The sequence below is a fragment of the Antrostomus carolinensis genome, unplaced genomic scaffold (assembly GCF_000700745.2).
Source record: "Antrostomus carolinensis isolate BGI_N321 unplaced genomic scaffold, ASM70074v2 scaffold148, whole genome shotgun sequence".
Classification (NCBI taxonomy): domain Eukaryota; kingdom Metazoa; phylum Chordata; class Aves; order Caprimulgiformes; family Caprimulgidae; genus Antrostomus; species Antrostomus carolinensis.
In genome coordinates, this window is record NW_010332051.1 from 65559 (window position 1) to 89944 (window position 24386).

Below are 24386 nucleotides of genomic sequence, written 5' to 3' on the forward strand. Positions count from 1 at the left end.
TGATAAAAAACAAATATGTATGTATGCATATATATATGCACACACATATTGAATATTGTGTACATTACACTCTATTTTTAAACTTCTTAAAAAAAAAAAAATTAACTATGATTCCATGAACCATTTGCTTCTTTAATCCTGTACTTCAATAACATAAATAAATAAAGTTGCAATGGAAGGTTTACCACATTATAAATACAGAACTGCATATAAACCCTGGACTTTTTTTTTAAATCTTTATTTTAAAATCAGATATTTAAATCTCAGAAAAGTTTGTTCTTTAGAATGCTGAATTTGCAGTTAAAAACTTTCATGGAACATCCTGATCCAATCAATTCCACATATTTGCTATTTCTATTTATAGCACACAAAGAAACCACATATTGTCATCTTTTTCCCCACCACAGACAATGCCAGGAGTGACTCAGTGTTTAAGTTAATTATTCCATTTTATACTTCATAATCTTTAAAGAAACTACTTTTTTTTTTAAAAAAAGAAAGAGAGTTAAAAAGGATGACTTTAACTTAGATTGCTTTTTTGCTTTGATGTACTGAAACGTCCAAGTCAGATAAGAAAGTAAGAGCATGTGGAAAGGCTCCAGGCCACAGAGAACACAGATAACGTGAAAGTACGTGAAAGTCACTCGTGGGTTGTAACATCTGTGCAAGATGTGCTGGCCAGGCGACAGCCTTCCTGCGCTGCACTGCGAGGAGAAGGGGATCCATGTGTAACGCTGAGCGGTGCACAGAGTGATGGTCACTACAGGAATATAATGATATTATTCATGGGGATTTTTTAAAATAAAGAACAAGCAGCAGGGTTTATGAAGCATGGTGATGACTTATGCTGTATTTCAACTAAATGAATAACAGTTGTCTGAAAATTATGAGTTAGTTTATTTTTATAGAGCAATACTATATATTTGAATGACATTTACTTGCCTTTTTTATGATCATCACTCAGAATTATGCCTTGATTTCAGCAGAAATTGCATGAAACAGTCACCATGGTTTACAGATACTAGATACCGATGAATTGCATTCCAGAGTATCACCGTAGCAGAGGTGATCACCCCTGAATCCCCAGCTTACCCACTGTTTGTTTAAGCTAATTGGTCATGAGGTTCAGGTGATACATAGTCATCTGAGATGAACTTTTCACTACTTACCATGGCAAAAGGTTTTCTTGCAAACTTGACTGATATCTTTAGGGCATTTTTGCATTTTAAACTGGAAGGGTCATGCTAGGTTCATACACAAACAGAGAACAATTCATGTAGACAGCATACGAGACTGACAACTGGCACTACTCTGAAATCACACACATTTTTAAGCGTGACTTGGGCCTACAAGAAAGCTGGGGAGGGACTTTTTACAAGGGCAGGGAGTGATAGAGCAAGGGTAATGGCTTTAAACTGGAAGAGGGGAGATTTAGATGAGATATTAGGAAGAAATTCTTTCCTGTGAGGGTGGTCAGACACTGGATCAGGTTTGCCCAGAGAAGCTGTGGCTGCTCCTCCCTGGAAGAATTGAAGGCCAGGTTGGATGAAGCTCTGAGCAACCTGGTCTAGTGGAAGGTGTCCCTGCTGATGGCAGAGGGGTTGGAACTGGGTGATCTTTAAGGTCCCTTCCAACCCAAATCATTCTATGATTCTATGACTTAGAGGCAACTAAAGAAATGAGGTATGAAAGAGGAGGTAAGTAACAGTAGGCAGGAACTGCTCCCACCCCTCATGGAGCTCTGGCATTACGTTACACTCATCATTCCGAAAAACACAGCTTATTTGGAAGGATGGATTACACGATTATGAAATCTTAGCAAAAATGTTGCAGTAAGTGAGGTCCCACTGACTTCAATTTACTTATGAACTAAGCATTTTTTTTTATTTTTTTTTTTTATTTAACAAAAGAGCGCAGTACAGCCAAAGGTTTGAATGGTTTATGAGATTTTATGGTCTTTTGCAACCTTAGTTCATCTCCTCTCCCTCAAGTCTTTGGTGCCTAATTTCTAAAAAATGTTTTAGAAGGCCTTTACAGCTCCCCAAGCTGTTCACTTAGGACAGCAGCTGTCATAACATTTTCCTGCCCTTAACTGAGGGAAGGGCACTTCTGAATATTGTGTACATTTCCTGACAGCAGCACAAGTCCGGAGCTGAATTTTAATACAAAAGAATTAGTTATTTCAGAAGAAAACACGGGGTTTCTCTAGGATTTCTTTCCATTTTCCTGATGGCTGTACAGGAAAGTAGACAAGGTAGCATATGCAGAGCATTTTTTTTCCCCAGAGTGCACACAAGTCATCTCTGGTGAGACCACAGCAGTAGAAAATGACAAATGACAGCTCCTCAGCAGTCAGTCCCCAAAACTGGAGATGGGCTGAATGAAAAGCGAGGGTCATAGCCCCTGACTCTGCTGGCTTTGGTTGCAGGGCTCTTCTCCAACCAGACTGATCTGCAGATGCCACTGGTTCTATTGCCAACTATTTTTTGCCTCTCACGGGCCAGTAAAGTCCTTACAGTGATTCGGAACTGCAGGTAGATACATCACTACTCCTCTAGCAAAGGATCAGTTAACTGCTAATAATTAGTTTTCATGTTTACTGAACACTGTGTGAATTAAAAGAATAATTAAAATGGCTTCATTCTTGAGTAACCCATAGCAATACACTGTGCACAGGTGTGACCTGCAAAGGAGGGCAGCCCACAGTTACTGCCAGCTTTGCTTTCTTCCTCTTCACCCTTACTATCCTCCTTACTTCTGGCAGTACTTTCATTGTCCTCAAAAATACTTTATAGTCTGCTTTTACATTTTGTGTTTGAAGTTGTCTCTTACTCAATAACTTGTTTGTTTCAATTGAACAATCAAATAGGAACACAGTTTTATCTCATACTTTAATTGTTTCTATCTGTTACTTTTCACATGACAAAGTATGGATGAACTTCAGACACACACTGGGCTTTATTAACTGAGCTTATACCATTTCCAACACCTGGCTACAGGCCTTGCAGTGTGTACTATGTGCATATATATGTATATACTATATATGTATATATATTTTCTCTCCAACAAATTTACTAAGATCAAGCATACTATTCTTCACAAACCACTTAAAGGGGTTTTATCTAACTCACTGTTGAGGAAGATACTCCACTAATTATAAATGTTAGACAAATCCCTTGGGGAAAACTGATATTGAATTGTAGTGAATTCACAGGCAGTCACATCAGGACTGCTGCGATGAAAGCACAGCTACTGACTCTCCTTAAGATACATCCTACATCACACAACTTTTCCAGGGATTTGCTATGGGCTCATGAGGAAAGAAGAACATGCAGTGTTGTGTTGCTTTCCCTTCCACTTAGCCCTAGCACCCTACAGAACAAACCAAAAAAGTCCCGTGTGTTTCCAAAGAACTGTTTAAGTGCACAGCTACAATGAACTTTTTGCTACCCCCCCTCTGGCTGGCATTTCCAAGCTGCCTTCTTCATGGATTCAAGTGACAGAAGATTCATTGTTGCAAAAAAATGTTGCCAGTCGAAAATTAGCTGTATTAAGTAGTGTACTGAACAAGTGAAATCTTGCCAGTGTCAGGCCTGTTAAGACTATTAAAGGGACATTGTATCTAGAAAGGCAGGCAGGGTTCAGCCACATGCTGAAGCCGAACAGACTCCAAACCTCCTCAGGGTCTGCTGTGTCCAGATCTGTTAATTTGCTTTGGGCTCCTCTCCAGTTCTTTCTTTTACAACAAAGCCAATTTTTAAATTTCTAATTCCCCTTGCAAGCAAGGGCTGTAAAAAGTTAGTGTCTCCTCAGAACAGGGATATGGGCAAGGAGTAGATCTAGCAGGAAGAGACTGCACGTACCAGGATTGTCCCAGTACAACTGTTCCTTAGCAGACAGGATGGTCTGGACTCCCTGTTGCACTGAGGGGCAGAGCCACAGACTTTCATGCATCCCACAGATCACTGGGTATGAGTCCAGGCTGTGCACTGAGAAAGTGGCACTTCAACTCTTCAAGAAGCAAATGGGCAGGAGGAACTGCACATCTCAGTGGGCAACTAACTCCTTCTCACACAGAATTCTCTGTCCATCAGCCTCTCTGTCCAGCACCCGTCAAGAGCTGAGGGATTTTGCAAATGGAAGACAGAGATAGGAAGGAAGGAAATGGAATGGGTAATTTTTGGTCAAAAGTACCTCTCCACTGGCTCACAATTTCTAAGACTATTTTACATATCCTAATTACAACTACATTTGACTACTCTCTCTTTCTGCCTGGGAACTGGAAATCAAGCACACTCAAGACATGTCCTGCTCCCTCGATTACACAGGGATAAGGAGATAACTCAGAGATGAGGAATAGACCCAAAGTGTGAGACAAAGAGATGGCAAAGGAGTTACAGAAGCTCTTTCTGCTCTCTGGATGATAGAGAGCTTTCCGTTTTCCCTCATGCTGTGGGAACAGAAACTGTTCTCTTGCACCAGAACTTCCCCAAACATGACATTCAGCCAGTAAAGAAAGGAACAAGGATGAAGAAACCAGTAATGAAAAAACAAGAAAACCCTTGAGGTTTCCAAGCATGGAAACACTTACAGAGCTCCAGTAATCACTTTGCAATCTAGTGATGCCTTTTGGCCTTTCTAAAGGGCCTCATGCTAGAGACAAGAAAACAGTTCATGAACCTTTGAGAGAAACCTCACTAACTGGAGCTCTTTATTGCAGTTTCAGCTACAGATAAGCTATTCCCAGCTTTCGTTTCTACCAGCAGCTAACCTAAGTTCCCAATCTGTTTAAATCCTGGCAATTTTCCTGCAGAACTCATTTCCACAATATGTATCTTGTGCAATTTTGGAGTATTTTTACAGGAACAGCCACACAAAGGAAAAGAACATGGAGATGTACAAGAACAGTTGCAAAAATGTCAGTTAAAGGCTTCTAGAAAAGATTTAATGCCTCATGCACTTCTAGAGAGAAACTACCCACTAAATAACAAGAGTTAGGATTAAGTTAAAGGGTACCAGTCTTTAGGACCATTATTTCTCGCTCACCAGTTGGGTTCCCTGCTAGAGCGCACAGGTAAGATCCTGCCCCAGCTTTTTCTAGGCTAGTAATAGCAATGTTCCCCCTCTTTGGGCAATTGTAGGCCCACATCTGGAGCGTGGAGCCTGGGCTAGGCTCATGCATTTCCAGATTGCTGCAATGCCAAATCAAAACCATTTTGAAATTATATTAAAGGACTGGAGGGGTTTGGTCATTCAAAGATGCAAAACCCTCCAATATATTTTCTGCCAGGCAATCTTTTCAATCTGAATGGGATACTTGGATAGCTCAGAAACACTCAGTTCATCATAGCTACAGAACACAGCCTTGTCTTTGATTCCAAAGACTTTGTTAGTTTCCAACTTGATTTGCTACTTCTACTTTGAAGGTGGCTATCAACAAATCATATCAGTGGACTGATAACCAGAAATGTCCTTGGACTGCAGTTTATCTGAGCAGACTATAGTGAAAAAATGGCTAGATGTGATCTGAGCAAAAAGTGGTAATGTAGTGTTTGACACTTCTCGAGGGAGACTGATAATTATTTTCCATGGTTATTACTCTAGAGCAACAATTTCTCTCAAAGAATCATAACTGAGGAACATTAAATGGAGACATCATAATATAGTAATTTGTTAATTAGCAGCTGTAATTCTACTGAGGCTGTCACTCCCCTAGTTTTCATACTTCTCATGGAAATTTTCTGTGTTGCTGCCAACCTTTTCACTATATTCCAGCTAAAGCAGAAAAACTTATCTTGATTTGAACACTGCAAAGTTATCAACTGAGAACAATCTTCATATTTAACAGCTTGCTTTTGAATCTTCAGAAAAGTTGCTCAATCTTTTATTACTCTTTGTCTATCAGCAGATATTCTAGCTACTAATGTGGCTGTTTGTATTAGTGTGACATTAGTCTTACTGCATTTTGTAACTATTCATATATTGAGGCAAGTGGGTTGCAGAAACTACTTAGTGCTAACTAAAATAGCACAGATTTATTTTAATATTTGGAATAAAACATAGCTGTGGTTTTTCAGGTGGTAACTGATATGATAATTAAATAAAAATGATTTTTTAATGTTCGTCATTGTGTGTTCTCTGTTTCTGCAGAACGTAAAGTGAATCATTAGAATATGAACAATAGAGATTTGGATCACAAGCGTAACATTGGTATTATAAAAGCAGATTTAAATGCCTGTATCCAATCTTGCCTTTAGGAGTTTCTCTCAATTCGTCTCAAGTTCCTGAGAGAACAAGCTTTTAAGATGCTGAGATAGCTGAACTTAAAATCTGAACCTTTCCTCTAACTTTGCTTGCAATCCAAGCCATAGCCTAACCTATTCTGGACCAGGATCTTAACATTGCTTTTTTGGCTCACTTTTATCATATTGGAACATGTAATTATTCTATTAAATTTCACTGTTACACAGAAAATGTGTATCTATAAATTACCAGAAGTAAAGCAATGTTCCAGAAAAACAATCTTGTGTTTTCTCCTTTGTTCTTTACTGATGCATTACTTCTGTCCCTTCTCCTGTCCAATATCTAGTCTTTGTGCTATTACAACCAAATTTTAGTAGTGAGTACAATGTAATTCTGAAACCAAGCCTGTAACTGGCATCAGATCTATGCAGCGTGGAGCTACCTCTAAGCCTTACTACCACATCACGTATTAACATTATTCATCTGCTGAATAAAGTAGCTTTATTTTTTGGAAAAGAAAGAAAAAGAAAAAAAAAACCCCACACATTTAAAAAGATATCCATTTTAGTCACAAGACCATGTTCCACATGCTAAACATTCTGTTTACAAGAGAGAAACATAGCAAAAGTTCTCATTATCCACTAAGGTCATTCAGCCCCAAAGGATGCTTCTAGTTAGAAGGCAGGCTGTGAAAGTAGGCCATTCACAGATCTGTCCAGTGAGGGGTCAGTGCAGAACAATAGATCCTCTGCAAGCAGTTTCCCCTACATTTTGCCTCCCATAGCCTTCCCAGCATGTTCCTGGCACTTCAGAAAGGTCTGAGCAGCTTCCCTTGCACAAGGTTCTGCTAAAACCAAAATTATCTGTTGGAACACATAATATTAGTCAAGGTTTAAAACTCAGATGGGAACCATTTGCTTATTCAAGATAGCAGATTTTGAATAAAAACTTTTCCCAGAGACCTGTTACACAGCAGAGCCAAGGGGAGTTTTGCAAACACATAAACAATTCACTTTAAAGGGAAAAAATGGAGTCTGTGAATTCTCATCTACACGCTGCATGGAAATACACAGACCAAAGCAGAAGGAGAGGAGGGTAGTAAGAGGCCTGCAAATCTACAAACATAACATTTGGCAAGATTCCAGTTATCTCTAGAGGCTTAAGCAGAGCAGGTCCAGGCAAAATTTTACTGCAGTGCCTGATAACAAGAAGCGCCAGTCAGTCAGTGGCTGGTTTACTAGGCAATGTCAGAGAATAAACTGCAATTAGTAAAAATAACTTCAAACCAAAGTCAGGGAGAGGAAAAAAAAATAGAGGATTTTTCCTTTCTCCCTAATAAGTGTTACATACTGATCAAGCTAAGGACAGAAATGAACTCTTCACCTACTTCAATTCCCACTGGCTAAGGTATATAGAATAAATGATTAATTCCAATGTTGCTTGTCATCACATAAATTGTATGTTTAAGTCCTTGGACATTTACTACGTGGCTGTATTAACACTCCAAAAAGCTTCATTCATTTGTTGGTATAAACCACACTTCCAGTCTGCTTAATCTTTGACAGACAGGTCTCATTGTCCCCAAAATCCCTTGCTACACAATACAACAAAGACTTAAATGACTCTGTAGGCCTGCCCTGCTACCCACACTGCTCTGCGCTTCCTGCCCATATATCCCTGGAATTCATGACCATGCAGATTAGTAAATTACACACTAGGCCAGGGATTAAGCATGGCTCTTTGTATGGGAGCATCTGAGGTCTGGAAGAAGATTTTACCTGTCACGGTCTGTGCTCACTGGGCCTTGATGAGAGACAGAAGGAAGCAGTGCTGCAGAAGATCACAAACACTGGTGTGTGATAATCAGCGATCTGTATATGATGACAGGATAACCTGACTGGTGCTGTCCTGCACACAGGTCTAGGGAGCTTTAGCCAGACAATAACCAGCCCACTATTTCCAAAGCAGCTCAGCAGCTTCTTCCCTCTTAAAATAAAAGGAGAAAATGTTCCCTGTTCTGTCAGGCCACAAGCCAGATAATGGTCTTCACTGTACCCAAGCAGAACCAAAATGTCTGAGGGTTAGGAATGTACCCTGCAGTTGAGCAAACATACCAGTGAGACAAAGGGAGGGGTATGGTAGCTCATCGGTTGTTTTAAATTAGCTACTAATCAAAGCTGGAATTGCTTATGATTGCTTTCAGAATGCTTAAGAGTTACATATCCGAAAGGAAAAAAAGCAAAACCAAGAAAAATAGGCTTGAAATAACAGCATACATTTAAACGCCTCAAGGACATGAAATACCTTTTTTCCACATGTACATAGAAAACTCACATTGCTTCTCACTAAAAAAAATCAGAAGTCTTTAGTAGGCCTTAATTTTGATGTCTAGATGGGATAGAGAAGAGTAGTCTTTACCCAGGTGTAACAGACGGCTTTCAACTCCAAGCTTTGGCTAAGTGTATTTAGAAGTTCAGTAGTTAAAGAATTACTGTAGCCAGGACAGTATAATGAAGGAAATCAGAAAAAGTATGTAAAGAGAGACAGCACGTTTTACAAAAACAGAGAATCACAGTGGTTGGAAAAGACCTTTAAGATCATTGAGTCCAACCATAAATCTACCACTACCAATTCCACCTCCAAACCATGTCCCTAAGCACCTTGTCTACCCATCTTTTAAATCCCTCCAGGGACGGTTGACTCCACCACCTCCCTGGGCAGCCTGTTCCAATGCTTGACAACCCTTTTGGTGAAGAAGTTTTTAGAGTAGTTTGTGTAGCTCAACAAAAAGCAAACAAGCTGTTTCCCTTCTTTAAAAAAAAAAAAAAAAGTAGATGTTACCATCTTGTTTGGTTTCTTTCTCTTTGTGTGCATATTCTTCATTTCAAACAGCAAATATTGACATCTTCCAGTTTTTATTAGCTATGTTGATGTAGCCATACTGGTCTGAAAGATGATATTGCATTTCTAATGTATTTTGCACTCACTTGGAGCTCCTTGAATAACGGGAATTACCTAAGGCCTGAGAGATACAAAGTTCAGAATTGTAGATGCCCCCTCCCTGGAAGTGTTTAAGGCCAGGCTGGATGAGGCTTTGAGCAACCTGGCCTAGTGGAAGGTGTCCCTGCTGATGGCAGGGGGGTTGGAACTAGATGATCTTTAAGGTCCCTTCCAATCCTAACCATTCTATGATTCACAGCATAATCAGTTTTATGGGTTTGTTTCAGACAGCAAACTCTGCTAAGAAAATATAACAGAATTGGGACCAGTATGCCACAGTGCAGTGATGCTTTGGTTCAGCATCATCCTATTACATCAAAGAGTAGCGTTACTACATGCCAACAAGATGACACGTCATTTTAGAGGAACCAAAAGTGCTTCAGATCTGCAAATAGCCTCCTAGCAGCTCATAAAAAATTGCAAACCCCCAGGAACCCTGGGAGGACAAGCACTGGAAGCGGATCTAGTCTGTACAGACTCAGCAGGACTCTTTGGAAGTTGCTGCCAGTGCTCCTTTTGCAGCCAGAACAGCCACCGTTGAGCTACACAAACTACTCTAAGCCCTTTCCCTCGAGCCATCAGCTAGGGAACAATCATTAGACTGCCGTCTGAGAAAAATAAGCAAAGCATATTTTAAATGAATAGAGAAAAAAGAATCCTCTATTGATCACTGCTCCAAACTGGCTTTGTATTTCCCTTGTTCATGAAGTGGCTCCAATTTCAGTTAAACCTCAGCTATCTGCAGCAATGTTTTTCCACAGGATATATTTTTTTAAGCCTCACACCATGCTGTATTTGCATATTGTGTAATAAAATGTGGCCTCAGCCACACACATACATACTAGCCCACTTCAGACACAAGATTAAGTTGTTCATAATCCTTATAAAGGCCTGTCTTTTAGCCAGGAAGAACCACAAAACAGCGAGTATGAGTTATCACATTCTCTGTATGTGGATCTCTGAATAACCACTCGCTTCTATGGAGTTTCAGGTCATATGAAGACTCCAGTATCTTCTCACAGACATCAATACAGACAAATAATGCCTTCAGTGGGATAGGACCCTGATGTCAGAGAAAGAAGAATTAGGCCCAGTGTGCATCACTCCTTCACCGCCATTGCTCTTGCCAACACAGCTGATCTTTGCTTGGCTGAATCAGCATCAGCAGAAATGTTGTCTTATATTTTTCACTGACTGGAAACGCCAGCTCTGCAAGTGTCTGCTGCACAAAGCCTGGGAGAAATCATGCCACTGAGGAAGGCTAAAAGGTCAAGGCTTAAAAGCTGAATAAAGGAAAAGGATTCTGAGAAATAAAAGAAAGGAGATAATGGTAAGAAATGTAGAGGAGGCACAGTTATATTGTTCACCTTAAGTTTGCAGCACAGACTAAAGAGTACAAGCAAGGGAAGCCCATAGAAGTCAACCAACTGTAGGGTAAGGTGAGGTGTCTCAACTTGTGGTAAGGGAATGGACTGTGTCCTTGCTCCTACCATGAAACTAGGCACTGAGGATGTGCATGGAAGACTCTTACTAGTTAGTTTTTACGTGAATCTGGCAACCACCTCCCCACTTTTACTCTTGCTCCAAATGAGACAGCTAAGAAACAGGCACGCAAATGCTGAATGGCAGTTTCAGAGGGGGTTCTGTGACAGACAGGCTGCAGAGCCTGGGTTTAATTTTCCCAGCTGTCACAGAGGACATGCCCAAGCACAGGACTTAAATCCTGAACACCGGGATTTTACTTGACTCCCAAAAGTTGTATCATTTCTCCTTTCCAGAAACAAAATTTTTCTATTGCCACAAGTAACGTTGTGTCGAAGCTCTTACCTGTCAACAGGAATAACACTATTTTCTCCTGGGAAGTGAAATTTAACTATCCAGAAACTTTGTCTTTACTGAACAAAGAAAAGAAAGATACATTTTATTTGTCTTCGTGTTACTGTATGCAACAGCACGTGGGGAAGAAATCCGGGACTTCTGTTCTTCAGATTGTGATTTACCAGTATCAAACTAGTATTACTGGGTTTGATAGCAGGGTTTTTTTTTCTATCATCATACCACTCTAGTGTTAACAGCTCACAGGTTATTTTTTAAAGAAACAACTAACCATTAACACCAACTATTTTTTTTCCTCTCCACTGAAGCAATAGGTGAAGTGCATACCCTCTTCAAAAATATCAGCAGCTTTTTTTTTTTTGTAAGCATCTCCAAATCCAGCACCCTTCCATGAAAGCAAGAGAGATCAGATCCCCACATGTATTTAGCACTGAGCAGACCAGTGCTTGGAGACACAATACTGTCTTGACAAGATCTTGCACCACTGACTGTAAAATTATGTAAACCATATAATCTTCATAAATTCACCCACCCAATAAGGGTCAAATTAGTCATATATCTTTCTTTAAATTAATCAAAAGAATGCTAAAACTTGATCCATGCTGTAATGATTAGAAATAGGACATTCCACAGCCTCTTGTGGTATTTTTATGGCTCCTTAACTCTGTTGAGAGCCTGCCTGCTGTGAGAGCACACTCACCTGGTCACATACAGACAGCTGTGTGTTGCCTCACTCCACTCCAAGCCTAGAGTCACCTCCAGGGAAGGGGCCACTTAAACTTATGTGCTTGCCTGAGTCAGACTATACCAACATACTCTCAGACTCCTTTTCTGGCTCACACTCCTCGAGTATCTTATCCTTCTACATTGCTTGTGTGTATACTGGGGATCATCTTAATTTAATTATATTGTGGATCCATTAAAAGGATCCTTAAATATCCCTATTACATCTGCAGTGAACACTAAGTCCAAATGCTTCTCAGTTGACAGCAGATAGATGAAAATCTAGATCTGCCATTGTGTACAGCTACAATTTGGGACAGTTCCATGTTTTTCTCCCAGCTATGTACTTCTCCAAAAATCAGTAAGTTTAACGCTCAGAAGACAAGTTCTTTGTTGCAGGGCTTTTTTTGTTGTTTATACGAATTACAACTGATCCTGATGTGGAACTGAGGCCCCAGGCCCTGCTGTACTATAAATATTGAGAAAAATCATCAGACCAAAGAAACTAGTCTTTGCACAAATGATCCTTTTAAAATATGAACTGTTTGGATGGTGTCTTCCAATTCTAATGGAAATAGTGTTTTATCTCCCACATTAATATAGCTGTTGCATAACAGATATATTTCTAATGTCTTGGAATAATTTGATTCTTCTACAGAGATGGTGTAAGAAATCTCTGTAATACTTGTAGTAGTACACAAGTTCAATGCAAGGAAAAAATAATCAAAAGATAAGTAAAAAGTAACTAATTTAAACAAAATCTCTTCCACAATTAAATTTTCTGGTTAGGCTTGAACACAAAAGTATTGGGAAATTCTGATATTTTTACACTGATGTATCAAGAGAATAGTATCTCAAACAGTGCATTGCGTGGCAAGAACCGTAGAAATTAAACTAAGCAGACAACTTGTAAATATACTTTTTGTTTAGACTGGAATGCAAATCTTACACAGCACATACAATTCTTAAATCCTATCCAAACAAATTCAGGGACAAAGAAGAGTTTAAGAGTACCTACCTAGAACTGTAGGTTTTGTTTACTTCCAAAGCTTGTGCAAAATATTTGGAAATTAATTTAAACATAGGAAGCATTAGTTCAGAAAGATGCACCATAAAAAAAGCACATTATTAGTCATATCTACATTTCATTAGTTCCTCATCTTGCAAGAATAAAGCTCCTTCACTCTTGGGAGACAGTGGTTAAAACATTAACTCTGTAAAGCTAAAATCAGATCAAATGCTGTACATTCAGCAAAAAAAGAGTAAACCCTACTAGTTCTGACAAGCAATTGGTGCTCGCTAAGGTTTTGGAAACCTTCCAAAGTTTATAACTTGAATAGCCAGTTGTGCTTAGAAAGAATTAGGGTAGGGAGTTTCTGATATGCAGTGGCATTTAGGAGTAAGCAAAGGGCACTAGATCTTAGAAACGTGTGTAAAATTTGTTCAGAGGCCATTTATATTCAAAGCTGCCCAAGACCCTAGGCCAATACACTCAAGAGAAACAGTTAATGTTCCTTGATGTTCCCATCTCATGGTGAAGTGAGCTGGATATTTGCTGGAGGTGAGTGCTGATCAGACAAGCTCTTGTTAGATTTGCAAAATGACTGGACAGCAGCAACACTTCCAGTGTTGTACAGACTGAGTAAGGTTAAAGAGCATGCTAAAAAACCTGGCGATGCCTTAAAACTAGTGCTCCCGTCTCCCTAATATAATGCACAGTCTAGCAAGTTTACACATAAACAACTAGCTTTCACTTTGAATAGCTATAGTTTTTGTTCTGCAGATCAGTGAAGCTTTTCACTCACACTCTTGCAGTTTAAAGAACATTAAGGTTTTCACATGTTTCTTCGTGTGATACAACTGTTAAACACACAGGCACTCAGTGTTTCAACATCAAGAAAATGTATTATCCTCTGCAAAGTAAGTTCAGGCTTTTTTCTGCTTTCTGCCTAGTCAGTGAAACTGTTCTCACTCTAGTCTCTGTTTCTGGATAGCAGATCACATATGTACACTTACAACTAACGTTGGAAAGGAAAACTACATCTACATCCTCTCGTATAAATAAAAATGATGCTTTACATAGCCAGCACACCTGTAACACTGTGGTCCGGGACCCCATTCATTTACTTTTTTTACATAAATCTACAGTAGCATCACTGAAGTCAGCCAAGTGACTTCTTAATGCTACCAACTGGTTTTCACTAGTGTAAAGAACAGACCCCCAACAAAGCTAAACCAGGGGAAACTCTAGTATTTCTCCAATATTTCTGATACTTCTCTATCTGAGAATGCAGGAATGCAGCAGAATCAGAGTGGAATCAGGATCTGATATTTACCAATATTTTCTTAATCACAATTTTAGAAATGTACTTCTAGAACTGATACGTCTCCACTTAATACTCTCCTGTCACATACTCAGTAATTCAGTGAGCTCTTATTCTTTAATTCGGAAAGTTGAAGCAAACTTTCCTTAAGACCTCACTGAAACCCAGGTGTTCTGGATCTTCCCAATACAACTATACTATGAGGTGCAAAGTAAACAGTCTAGTCCATGTATAAATATTTAATAAGATGCTTGCATCTGGAGCTAACTTAGTGTTCCCTATTTATAACGTAAACAGATTAGTTGCATGACACAGTGTTAGTACAAACTTTCCTTGACTATAAACATTTGCTGATGTATTGCACCAATAATGTAATGTATAGGAACAGAGGAAGGATTTACTCTGAAGAGCACATGTGGATAAGGTCCAATTTTGTGACCTCCTCTCACCTGACAGTGCCTTCTCCTGAACTCTCTTGAGACAAGTTTCCTTTGCAACATGCTCCTTTCTACTGGTAAAGAAGAAAACAATCCCAGTTAAAAGATCAATGGCAGATACCGAGAGAAGATGGTGTCGTGCCTCATGCATCCCCACACAAAACAGATGCTATCACACTCAGGACATTTGCCTTGCTGAAGGACTGGCTCACCAGCCACTTCAAACAAGGACCTGCAAGTCAGATTTCTTAAAACTAAACAACTTCAAACACGTTCACTGACTGAAGAACAGTTTGTTCTGAAGTTGTAATCCTGCAACGTCCTGATTGCCCTCAGCTTTTGTTCATGTTTCTGCCTTCAAGGCTGTCAATGGTATTACTGGATTTGGGTCTGACAAAGACAACTACTGCTGAAGATGACAGAAGCAATGGCAGGAAAAGCAGGCCATTTTAGCTTCCTTCTCCCACAGTCTCCCTCTCTTTGTATTTATGTTGCAAGCTTGAATGCCTCCCTACAGCTGTTCTTATTGTTTACAACGCTGAGAACTCCCATACCTAGAGACTTTCATTTCAGTACCTGAGTTAGAGTGCAAGATAACATAGCACCAGCAGTGCTGGAAAGCTTCCTCTGTGCAACCTGGTTGTATTCAGCTATCAGCGTGAACTCAACACTCTAGCTGAACCAGTTGACGAGGGATGACAATAGAGTATATTGTCCTCTATGTCGTAGGGAAGGAAATAAAAAGAAAAGGTTCCAGGGTAATAGGCAGAGTGACATCAGAAGCACACGTTGAATTGTCAGGTACATTCAGTTGGGAGATGCCATCAGAATGCAAGAAGTGAGGAGTCCTTCCCACTCCCTGAAGATGTCTAGCACAACGGCACTCCTTGGTCACTGTTCCGTCAGAGGAAACAAAATAGCTATACCTCTCACAACAGCTCAGTTGTGAGACCAATGATATCAAGAGATCCAAATCCCATTACTATTGGAACAAGGAAACCAATTCTATTCAGTTTCACAACTCTTCTTAGAGAGTTCTGAAAAATCTCAGCCTAAACTCACAACAAGTATTTGCTAAAGATAATTCAGATGGGACCAAAAGCAGACAAAAATTTTGAGTTATTAAAAATGTACTATTTCATCCCAGAAGGAACTTCTCATTCCTGCATTACTTATCTTCAGGAAGAAACCACAGAAAGATGGGTAGCAATACATTTCCTCTCCTCTTGTATTAATTCTATTAATCTTCTATAAAAATCAGACCATTTTTGTGTGGCCTTGTGATTTGAGACAGGATGAAAAGACAGTAATTCTGACAGAGCTTTTTCACATGCAAATTTTCATATATCTAGAAACAGTAATATAGTAAAACACATTGGTCACTGTGACTTAACTAATCAAACAGTGAAGAGAGGCAGCTTCTTTACAGGGGCTATTTCTATTGCTGACCTGTTGAGGGGATGGAAAAGCAGCTACAAATCCCATGGAAGCATAAAAGTCTCATAACTCTCCGGTTGACAGTTTACTTCTATTCTCAGACCAACATTTCCACACATAAAATAAGTATGTGAGAAATTATTTAAACACTTTGTTGACGTGAATCAACTTACAATTAATATGCCAGAGGGTTATTTTAAGAAATCACAAGTAGGACAAGCAGAAAATAAATTATTTACACTGCCATGTATCTTGAACAGGACTATTCAAGCCTCCTGGAGATGGTAATGTGCCATTCAAAAGGCCTATTTTTCCACTGCATGCGCCTATGTTTCAACTTAGTTTCTAAAGTCAGGCCAGAAACATAAATTACAGACTTACCAGGAACTGCAGCTTCCTTTTTATTAACAGAATTTCCATCCTCAAACAGGAACAGGCTTTTCTCTGAACTAAACTCCATCCATGTGCTCTGCCATTTTGAGTGGCAAACACATAAGATACATCAACATGGCATTTTGAGTGTAGAAGTTGAGGCCCATGCTTAGCTGGCATCCAAGCAGGCAGATGCATATGTTTGCCTAGCTGTAGGCTTCACATAAGTTTGGGTATACATCAAAGGAAAATACCATGCTCTCTCCCACACAACTCAGAAGGACAGATCCAAGACCCTATTCTGAACCATAAAACTCAACATTCCTTGTAGTTACATAGCATAACTGGTGTCAGAAGTAGAAGCAGCTACGGGCCCTTTCTAAAAGACATGACTTGCATGACATGAGCACTGATGGGACTCGTGAGTTACCTGTTTTCACAATGACCTTACCATAGGTGTGCCAAGTCACACATTGCTGCCTTAGGTAGTCTCTGACCTATGCTTCTGAAGACAATCCAGACAACTCGAGGGTAAACAGCTGAGACCAGCAATAAATGGGTATGGAAATAGTCACAGAAACATGAAGCAACTTTTCCAAGGTAACTTTTGCCAGGTCTTCTAGGAATTTTATAGCTATAGTCTGAAGCACTGAAAGCAATCCTTATTAACATAGTTGGCTACCAAGATAATGACTGCAGCTGTACTATTAACAATGTGCAAACCGCTCAATCTTTTCAGTACCTTCACAATTATCAAATAGGGCACTATGATACTTGTGCTCACACAGTTATTAGACAGAAGCCATTTATATGGTATGTTTCCAATATACAACAACAAAGTGATGAAAAAAATCCTACACATAGGGCTTTAGGCTTCAAGTCAATTATTTTTAATCTATTAGGCTTTACTCATAAATAACCTCAAAGTACCAAGGGGAAATGTGAACCAAATGCTGAGCTTGTTAGTAAAGCATAAGTGAAAAAAAAATTAATTATGTATATACCAGATGGTACTTATCAGAAGTCAGTATTCCTCAAGAATCTTTATTTTTGTTTGTCACAGTTATTTGTTTCTATGTCCAGTTAAAACAGAGGAAATTTAATTAAGTGCAGGATTATTTAACGAGTATGTTATTTTTTTAAATGAAACACACTCCCACTTCAACTTCCCTTGTGCCAAGAGATGCATTCACTGAAAAAGGGTAAGATGGAAGAAAAAAAATTAAAGTTTCTATGTAAATCGCATTTTCCTCCGCAGGTCTTTAAACACTGAAACATAATTGAAACACATACAGCAAGCACCACAATCACTCAGAAGTCATTAAGCCATTTTATGAATTAAAAGTAAAAATCCAAAACCCATTTTGCAAGGGCAAGGAAACCACTTTTAAAAGCTTCTCCCAATGTGGCACCGCAAGTCACAGCTTGGGAACATGGCAGAATTGTGCTGCTCAAAGAGGAGGTCTGGAAAAGATCACAGATCTGGAGGTTTCAAAGAAGCTTATTGCACAAGATGGAAGGACCATTCAAGCTTCACCACCCTTGAAGGATACAGAGCCTGCTTTTTTCTCCAGGGCAAACTACACTGTGATACAGTGAGACAGGAAAAACCCCAATGTTCCTTACCTCCTCTTGCCCATTCCTGTTTGTCCATCTGCTGAAGAGAAAATCTTCACCTCTTTGAAGTAACTGAACTGATAAAATGCTCAACATCAGGAACTTGTGTGTATTTCTAGTAGCCAGCCCTTTCAGCTCAGAGAGCTGTTCCTGAAACCTCCTCCAAGGGTAATGCCCGGCACTGGAACTCAGTGAAGTATGATGGACACTGTTCTGAAATGCCACATCTACACAGCATGGTTACAAGTATCATTTGCAAAATAAATTAAGTCTTCATTTCTCAAAGGAGATTGGGTTTACAGAAATGCACTTCCTTCAGCTATAACACCCTGCCAACACTATACATAGCATTAACACAGCTCCTTTTAAATGAGCGTGAAGAAAAATACATCAGGAGGTATTTCTCTTGAAACTGCTTCCCTTATGCAAAATTCACATAAGATGGTCCACATAAATGCTTATTTGAGTAGTCATTCTTAGAAGCCTGAAAGCAATTTGCTTTAAAGGTTTGAAAAGTAAAATCCTAAACTCCTTACAGCTGAAGGGAAATCCCTCAATAACACCAATGGAACCCAGCTTTCCTCTTCAGTATAGACTGGAAAATTCATAATACCAGTAGCGACAAAAGCACGTGACAGAGCAAAGGCACTGCTTACAGCAGATACTGTCTTCTCAAATGAAATACATTTAAAGACATCTAAATGTGGTACAGCTGACACATGCTCATGCAAGAAAAATAATGCAGAGTATGGCACCTACATTAACACTATGAAGGAAAAGCTGCCTGCTTTCTGTCACCCTGGGCACAAAATAAAGCCACTGTAAGCAGAACTGTTATTCACTCAAATGTTCTCAGGAGTTAACACACATTCTGCCTGATAAAAAAGAAGGAAATGGTTAGAATAGATTAGTTCAGGTTTTAGTCCTGATGTTAGAAAAACAAGTGAAGTTTAATTACTTCACTGCTCTGAAAAAAGTCTGAAGATAACACTTATGTCATTTATTGTTTCAAGAGAAAACACTAACTCTTAGGAAAATTTCCTTTCATGTCCCAGGAACAGTGATCCAAGACTACAAGAAACCACCGGGTGTCCTGTTGCTAGTTTTGTAATGCTTTTGGATTTACAGCTCAAGTGCAGCTGGAGTTATACAGGGAATGACCACCTGCTGCCTTGATTTTGCATGCAGACTTTATTTATTTATTTTGAATTTGCTGTGAGACCGGCTGGCCTATATTTTCACTGCTAAGGATATTCCAAATGTTGATATCCTCCAAAAACATTTTGTACTGTTAGGAAGACATGTCCTAATTAAAATGACACAAGAACAACCTCTTCTGCTCTCTTCTGTTTCACATGTGTCTAAGTTTGGAGAGAAAATATATTGCAGAAGAATTAATTAACCATTTTCAGAGGTGTCTTATTAAGGAGTACAGAGTGCTAACTTCTTAGTACTTTATTTAAAAAGATTTTCTATTAAGTCACCTACTTTCCTGAGAATACAATTGAGTAAGTAACAGATTTCTTAAGTAAAACTTGAGCAAAGGAATTCTCACAGAGTGAAAGCACTTTGGAGCACCATCTCCTACTGTATGCTTGTAAGTGCCCTGCACTGCAGGACTTCCCTCATCTCAGCTGGGATCCTCAGTCATTAGTCATCGTAATAAAAGAAATGCCACAACAACATCATGGAGGTATTCAGAATGGCCAACACAGCCAGTAAGTTTCAAGGGAAATCAAGCTCCACAAAGAAGAAACAAAACCTGTTTAAAAATTTGCTAAAAAATACCCATTACCTATATTTCTCATATACTAAGATCTTAATTTACATTCCAGCTGTTCACAAAGTGTGATTGATGCTGACAGAGTAAGCAGTCCTCAATATATTTATGAAATTACATTAACCAGTGTTTCCAATGAAAATATTACTGGTAAGCATGCCCTGTGATTCACAGGAAGGGCCCAGGGTAAGCATTACTGCACCACTCCAAATAATTGGGAGCTAGTGTGCTGTACCCCTCCCAGGAAGTATCTGTCAAAGTATACAAGCTGTAACTTCTGCACTTTTGAGAGTGATGTCATTGTTCATCAATCCAAACCAGCCACCACTGCAGTTAAGGGTTCAAGTTACAAATAATAAATTCATCGTAAACAAAAAACTAACTACCAAACAGGATTATTTATGAGTCTTCCAACTACAGGGGGACAGGATGCCCAGATCCAAGACACTTCTTTGGTTCTATAACCTATATTCATTATGTCTAACAACAGGTATAATCTGAAAATATGCTACATAAAGTGACTTTTCCTTGCAGAGAACAGGCTCTGCGTGTATACTCTGAGAGCTTACAGTTCTTTTAATCCAAAAATCTATTCCCTAACTGTATCAATTTGCAGCAAAAATAGCTATGGCAAGAATATCCTGGCTGATACATCTGTTATTTTTTTCCACATTTAGAAATTTTGATTGTGTTTTTGGAACCCGATAGGAAATGGAAATACCCAGATACACAAGCAGATGTTGCTGGTCTGGCAATAGAGATGTGAGCAGAACAAATTTGGTGTTAAAGTGGATTTGCCACTGAGCTAATACATACCCCAGCTTCAGGAGCAGGTGGACAGGACACAGCTCAACTGAACAGCAGAACAAGTTGTACTATACTGTTCCAGCAGAATATTATGGATGTGAACCACAAATCTAAGACATCTATCTTAAAAGATAACAGTTTTATAAAACTTTCAAAGACAAAATAAAGTACAGGATTGCATCACCCTTAGTGCTAACACTAGGTAATAAAAAAATTCTTCATTTACAGTATACTGAAAGTTCAGCATGTGCTGAGTCATTTTATTAGAGATATTTCTTTGATAATTAAAAAAAAGTATAAGAAGATTTAAGTCACAAACAGAGATTTCTTTTTAATAGTTCTTCAAAGTCGTGCATTATTTGTACTGTATTTATTATGGACGAAAACCAGACATTTTTTAATTACTTTGACTTTTTGTTTATTAGTTCTGGCAACACTTTGCTGTTTTTTTTAAAAAAAAAGACCAAAACCAAATCTTTCAAAAATCACCCATTATGAATATGGACTTTTCAGACTACTAAAATGTTCCTTTTTCCAAAACAAGTAACCAGATGAGATACCTGGTACAACTCAGGTATTCCTTTCTTGTTGCAGTTTGCACCTTCCCTCCAAGTTTTTTGGCAATTCCACAGAAGGTCAGAGAGTATGAAATATGTTACCTGTAAAGTCAGCTTAAAATCAGATAGTTGTGAAAATATGCTTGTTCTATCTAATGGGTTTATGACCTCTTGTAGAGTGACACCTAGGTATCTCTCTTTTTCTGCACTTAAACTTGGGAGTCTTTTATACAGGATCTTTTAGAAACTCCCACTTTCCCCTCAGCCATGCTGCACTCCAATTCCTACATACAAGCTCAGCATGCACCATCATTTTATAGCTATTTTTATATAATTTATGCTTATACCTAGATTCACAGCCAGACCATTCTGTATCCTGCATACTATTTGTTCACCTCTTATTGCCACTATGTTCTGTTATTTGGATGCTCCTTTATCCTTTATTTGTCCAAAATAAAGCCATCATTCCCTTTTATTTTTGGTCAGATCTCTTATGTGAGATATCTATTATGATAATGATCCTTGGTTTTCCTTTCTTCTATTTTCTTCACCATAAAGTGTTTAAAACATCATCCCTGACATTCTCCTGAACACCAGCAAGCATACACATTCCTCATTCACAAGGAGACAGCTTCTCCCCATTCTCCTTGCCTATCATTCATGAACGAGCTACAACTTATTTATATCAATCTTGCGTTTATTCTAATAACACTTTGTAATGCTGATGAATCTTAGTCAGACTAAGAGTTTCAGTTCTTTCTTATTTCCCAAAATCACTGTCTTTTTTTTTACTTCTTAGATGATCAGCAAGCTGCTCCTTCTCATTTTTCCATGATCCTAGAGTAATTCCCACCTACTCACAGAAAAAAAAGCCCATTGAGGAATTCATCTTTTGTTTTAAACTTACCAGACTCTCTAATACAGAGGGATCAGGTAACACACTCCAGAATCCTCCAGATGATTCTAAGCAATAAAAACTAATTTTCAAATAAAGCTTTTTGCACCAATAATGCATACATGGCACTGCATTCAGACTCCCTTTTTTGTATTACCTTTCCCAAACTCAGAGAATGCCTGGTTATTGCCATTAAAGGCACAAGAGGTGTTATACACCAGTGTCAAAAAGGAGCACTAACCTACAGTTACTTCACAGGTCCTGCTATTTTTTGCTGTATATATACGTGTCCTTTTCTCTTCTGAAACAGGGAAACTATCTCTAAACAGCTTTTCAACGTCACTCACTATGGAAAGCTCAGAAATGTCAGGATGTTCTCCTATCTTCTGAAATCTATGATTTCCTATCAGGAAAAGCTGCAATTCACACCAAAAATACCACACATTTTTCCCAGAAAAAAGGGATTGACAGCTAGCCTGGAGGACCCATGCATTTGGCTTTACTTCCAACTAATTGGCACTACAGCCTCTTTTACCACTATAAACAGAGTTTTGCCTGGTTAACCATCTTCATTGTGTGTTCCATCTGGCTGCAGGCTCCATGACTGGCGTACTTCCTGCCTATCTGTTGCCTAATTAAGTTTGCTTTGTAGTAATCCTTGCCTTCGGCTGTTTCCCCGGCTCATGAACTGGCTCCTAACCTGACTGTCAGCCAAACCTCTTAGAACTGGGCCTTGCTCGTAGACTGGTTCTGTGATCCTTCTGTTTCTGAGAGGCTGACTTCTCAAGAGATCACACTGAAAGTCTCTGTCACTTGCTGCCAACGGAAACTCTTTTAAAAAGTCTCTCGTTTCTGCAAAAGGCACCTCTTCTCATTTTAAGAAGCTTAAAAAAATAATTAGTACCGGGAATATTCTGAAACAATCACACTTAATTGAAGATTGGCAAGTTTTGAGATGGGGTGAGAAGAGAGGTACAAAGAAAATGAGATATTAAAAAACTTAACCTGGAGAAAAGGCTACTAAGAAACAATCTAGGTAGCAAATCCCATACACAAATGACATAGAATTTGATGGAAGAAAACATCAACCGAGTAATTTCAAGGTAGGATCTAAGTTACCTTTTCTTGTCAGTTAACTGCTTGGAGAGGAAAGGCAAAGTCTTGTGCCATTTCTCAGATATAAGAGGGCATTAGTCATCTCTTTTCAACTGAGACATCACTTCGGGAATAATCAGACAAATCCTAGAGCTTTTGTTAAGCAAAGGCTCAACTAGGCATTCACATTTTCCAAAGACTCACGTTAACATTTGCTCTTCCTGTCCTGGGCAGGACACCAGAGAGTTTCTCTTCCTACAGGAATTCTTGTTGTCTTTCTGACTGCAAGGTGAAGTGGCTGACAGAAAACAATTTTAAGAACATTTACATCTGTTCACCTACTGTGAATAAACGAATGAACAAGAGAAACTGAAGGGTCGACATTAGTCCTGTTCTAATGAGTTATATGGCAAGTGAAACATCACAGATTCGTCAAACACACCACTCTATAGCCAAGAAAGATTTAACAATTTTTCTAAAGAAAAAATTTGGATATGGGGATGTTTTTACTCTCCAGTATTTAGGAAGCAGGGAGGTTACTAGGAAACTGCTGTTGAACTCTCCTGTTTGTCCATATGGATTAAATCTGCATCACAATTTGTCATTTTTAGTCTTGGAGAAAGTGCCACAGATACAAAGCTAGAACAGAAGGCCAGTTGTGACAAGGCTCCAAAGAGCGAGGGAGAAGACTAGTCTGGTTCTGTCTTCCCATCTGTCTACAAACATAAAATGAAATCAGTGGGAGTGATGGCATTGGCTTCAAGAGGAACAGTACTTTACTCACCCAGATTAGCAATGGTAGCCATGGCAGCTCATATAAACAAAAAATTATGAAGTATCTATTCCCAGGGCAACGTGCCTGCACCCTCAGCTCACAATGCCAGCATCAGAACAGAGAGAATCATGGTTTACTATGTCTTCAGATGAGGAGGACGTATCAGAGTACACAGCAGAGCAATCTGACTCTGCCATCAGCTGACCACGTGGCTTTCACTAGTCCTCTCAGTTTAAATCCATACCAGTAACACCTTACTTTTGAGAAGCTCAATTGGAGAAAACCAGAGGCTAGAAAGGAGAAATAGAATAGACAATCACTTTGTATAGTGAGACTACGTAACTTCTCAAGCTAAGACAACTGACAGCATTGTAGGATGCAGCAAGGAGCTTTTTAAATGCTCCATTTGTTCCTAGAACACTGGAAAGACTTTAAAATCCTGGGTTACAACTCACATGAAGCACATTGCTTAAACAGTGACACATACT

The 24386-nt window shown here is 39.1% G+C and overlaps 1 protein-coding gene across 1 annotated transcript in view; it reads right to left on the bottom strand.

Annotated features, from left to right (window-relative positions):
* The window catches only part of COL4A6 (collagen type IV alpha 6 chain), a 91277-nt gene that overhangs the window by 51711 nt on the left and 15180 nt on the right, over positions 1 to 24386 (bottom strand). The window lies entirely within an intron of this gene.